Here is a 4,382-nt window from a genome sequence, read left to right as displayed (position 1 = left end):
TTCTCTGGATGAGAGTAATAGAAGTTCAAAGACTCTGTGAAAAAAAAAGATGAATGAAATTGAAGATGTAATAGAAACTATCCAAAATGAGTTATATTTCCATTTCACAAGTCAGAAAAATGGCTGGGGGTGTAGCTCTGGGGTAAATTAGAATGTGTGAGGCCCTGGGTTTGATATTGTAAGCACTGAAAAAAAAAAAAAGCAAATCTAAAATCTAATCCAAATCCAAAGTAAGCAAAGTAAATATCTAGAAGAAAAATGAAACAGAAAAACTGAAATAAATGCAATAATAAAACAAAGAAAGTTTAAAAAAAGAATAACCAAAGAACAAAAAAGAGAGATCTTATTTCTTAAAAAGATAAAAATCACAAATATCTAGCAAGACTAATTTTGAGAAACGAGAAAGGGCATAAATGACCAATATCAGAAATGAAAGAAGAAATAGTGCTATACACACATATACATTAAGAAGACAAAGCAATCTTAGTCCTGTTTTTGATGACTTAGGTAAGGAAATACAGCTTGGTGTAGAAAGAAAAAATAAAAGGCTAGAAAAGAAAGACTATTCACTTAGTTCATGTACGTGACTCTGTTGGTAGAGGGATTGGTGGGAATTGAGGCTAATCATGGGGAGGGAAGTCACTGTGAGGTGTTGTACAAAGGATATGATATGTCAGTTAGATTGGAAAAATAAATTCAAAAAAATCTGCAGCCTGGAGACAATAGTAAGTTGTACTGTGTGTATTTTGAACACTGTTCAACAGCTCAGAGACTAGATTATAAGTATTCTCTTTACACACAAAATAAATGATATGTGACATAATGTATGTGTTCATTGGCTCCATTCTCATTCCCACAATCCATACACATACACACCAAAACAGAAAGTTGTATAGAATGAGTATATACAATTTTCTTTTGTCAATTAAAAAAATTAATTTTTTAAAAGACCAGGTTTAGGGGCCGGGGTTGTGGTTTGGTGGTACGGTGCTGGTGCATGCCTAGCATGTGTGAGGCACTGGGTTCAATCCCTGGCACCATGTAAAAATAAAATAAAGGTATTATATTCATCTAAAACTAAAAAAAAAAATTGTAAATAAATAAAAGACCAGGAATATAGCCCCTGTTGTGAATATTGAAGTAATTGTGTTGTATTCAGTTCTGATTTTTTTTAGATATTTGTATAATATGACATGCTAATGAAGTTATAATCAAATATCTTCCCAATACTTAATTTTTACATATTTTTTGTTGGTGCATTTTAAATGTTGTGCATAATAGCGGGATTTTTTGCTACATATTTGTACATGTACATAACATAACAATATAACTTGGCCAACATCGCTCCCCAAGACTCCCCCCGCAGCCATCCCTTTCCTGTATTCTTCTGATCTCCCTTTGATTTTCATGAGATCCATCCCCAACTCCACACCTTTCTTTTCCTTTTTTTTTTCCTCTCTAGTCTCCACATTTGACAGCAAGCATGTGACCTTTGACCTTCAGAGTTTGGCTTATTTTGCTTAACCCAATGGACCCAAGCACCCTTCATTTTTCTGCAAATGCCATTATTTCATATTTCCTCAATGGAGTATAAATACTCCACTTGTCTGTATTCCACAATTTCTTTATCCATTCATCTATTGATGGACCCCTAGGCTGGTTCCATAGATTGGCTACTGTGAACTGTGCTGCTATAAACATCAGTATGCACATATCACTGCAGTATGCTGACTTTAATTCTTTAGGGTAAATACTAAGGAGTGGTGTAGCTGGGTCATATGGTGGTTCCATGCCTAGTCTTTTGAGGAAACTCCATACAGATTTCCACAGTGGTTGTGTTAATTTGCAATCCCAGGAACAGTGTAAGTGTTCCTTTTCCTCCACATCATCTCCAGCACTTGTTGTTTTTATTCTCAGTAACTGAGATCAAATCTCAATGTAGTTTTGATTTGCATTTCTCTAATTGGCTAATGAGGTTGAACATTTATTCATATATTTGTCGGTCATTTGTATTTCTTTTTTGGAGAACGTTCTGTTTAATTCATTTGCCCATTTATTAATTGGGTCATTTAGTTACTTTTAGTGTAAAATTACTTGATGTTTTTATGTCTTCTAGATATCCATCCTCTGTCAGCAGAGTAGCTAGAAAACATTTTCTCTCATTCTGTAGGTTCTCTCTTCTCATTCTTAATTGTTTCCTTTGCTGTGAAGAAGCTTTTTAATTTGATACCATCCTATTATTAACTCTTGGCATTATTTCATGGGTGTTAGGATCCTGTTGAGAAAGTCGTTGGCTGTGCTAAATGCTGGAGGATTGACTCTAAGTTTTCTATTAGGAGTTGCCTAGTTTCTGGTCTAATTCCTAGGTATTCGGTCCATTTTGAATTAATTTTTTTGTGAAGGCTGAGAGATAACAATCTAGTCACATTCTTTTACATATGGAGAGTCAGTTTTCCCAGCACCATTTGTTACAAATCTACCTTTTCTCCCGTGTATGTTTTTGGTACCTTTGTCGAGTATCAGATCATGGTATCTGCATGGGCTGTTTGTATGTCTTCTTTTCTGTACCAGTGGTCTATGTGTCTGCTTTTATATCAGTACCATGCAGTTTTTTAACTATAGCTCTGTAGCATAATTTTAATTCAGCTATTATAAAGCTGCCAGTATTGCTTTTTTTTTTTAATCTTAGAAAATAGTTTTGGCTATTCTTCTAAATGAGTTTGAGACTATAGTTCTAGTTCTGCGAAGAATGTCATTGGTATTGTGATAGGGATTGCACTGAATCTGTATATTGCTTTTGGTACCACGGCCATTTTAACAATATCAATTCTGCCTATCCATGAACATGGAAGATTTTTCCATCTTCTTGTGTCTTCTTTGATTTCTTTCCTCAATGTTCTATGGTTTTCATGTTAGTCTGATTTTAGATCAGCATTTTGACAACATCAGGGAGCATCACATCTCTGAGAGTGCTGGGGCCTTTTCCTGTTTGCCACGTTGGCTACCAGATGCAGCAATTCCATAGTCATACTGCATTCCAGGCAGCAAGAGGAGGAAGGGGGGTGGCGACACAGCAGATCAGCGCTTCAGTCCTGCTCACCAGAATTAGGGTGTGTGCCCAACTTCAATGTCTGCTGGGGAACTGAGCATCTCAGTTTATCCAGGCTTGCAATTAGATGTAGACAAGGGAGAAATATCCAGGAATGTCAGGCAGAGTAAACTTGGCATCAGACCCTGTGTGTGTGTGTGTGTGTGTGTATGTGTGTATGTGTGTGTGTGTGTGTGTGTATGTGTGTTTCTTTGATAATAAGATCAGAGTTTTTGAAAAGAGGTTCCTAACAATCAATAGATTATTTTAAATGGAGTTCAGATACAGATTTTAGACTATAGAAATTGATGCCATTTGGGCTGGGGATGTGGCTCAAGCGGTAGCTCGCTCGCCTGGCATGCGCGGGGTGCTGGGTTCGATCCTCAGCACCACATAAAAATAAAATGAAGATGTTGTGTCCACCGAAAACTAAAAAATAAATATTAAAAAAAATTCTCTCTCTCTCAAAAAAAAAAGAAAAGAAATTGATGCCATTATTTCAATGGGTGGCTTTAGGCAATACTTGTTATGTGTACAACATTGTACAAGGAATTATGCCGCAAACTGCCCGGCCCCGGGCCGGCTGAGTCCCGCTCCTGCTGCCGAGCACTGCCTGCGGCACCCCTGCTGAGCGATCCCCTGCTGAGCTGTCAGTGCACACGGGCTTGCAATCTTGCAACCCGGTTGGGCACAAAAACACAAGCCAGTCAAACTGAGACAAAGTTTTATTTAGAGAGAGGCCGTGTGCGTCCCCTAACAGGTGGGTCCGCCACGTGTGTGTCTACCTGAGCCGGGGGGGTTTCCCCTTCCCCCGGAACACCCTCCTACCATCCTTTCCCAACCAATGGGAACTCTCCCATTACAAGAGTGACATGAGTAACCTGAGTCTTGAAATGGGCCCAGCTGAACAGCATGAGTCCAATTACCATATGAATGTGAATTGCTGGCTGGCAGTCAATAAAATCCAAAGGTGCCTGTATCAATATTTTTGCTGTGGCTCCTAACATCTGCCCCCTACTGTTTAAATAAACAACAGGCAAATGTGGCTAGGGACCGTGCCTGTTAGGTATGTCCAATTCACATATGGTTCTTACCCGTCATGGGAAAACTGACCTTATTGCGTCAGTCTCCTGGCTTAGGTTGATACCACTGTAACCGAATCATACCCGTCACTGACTACCGGTCCAGTATATAGCCATACCTGTGTAATAGGCCTATGCACCAGTGGGGGGGTGAGGTTCTTGCCTCACCTCTGTTGGCCCCCAAATTTAACCTTGGTGCCAGTGGGGGGGTG

The sequence above is a fragment of the Urocitellus parryii genome, chromosome 14 (genome assembly GCF_045843805.1).
Source record: "Urocitellus parryii isolate mUroPar1 chromosome 14, mUroPar1.hap1, whole genome shotgun sequence".
NCBI lineage: Eukaryota > Metazoa > Chordata > Mammalia > Rodentia > Sciuridae > Urocitellus > Urocitellus parryii.
The sequence above is the reverse complement of the archived record's forward strand: the minus strand, read 5'-3'. Positions refer to the sequence as shown.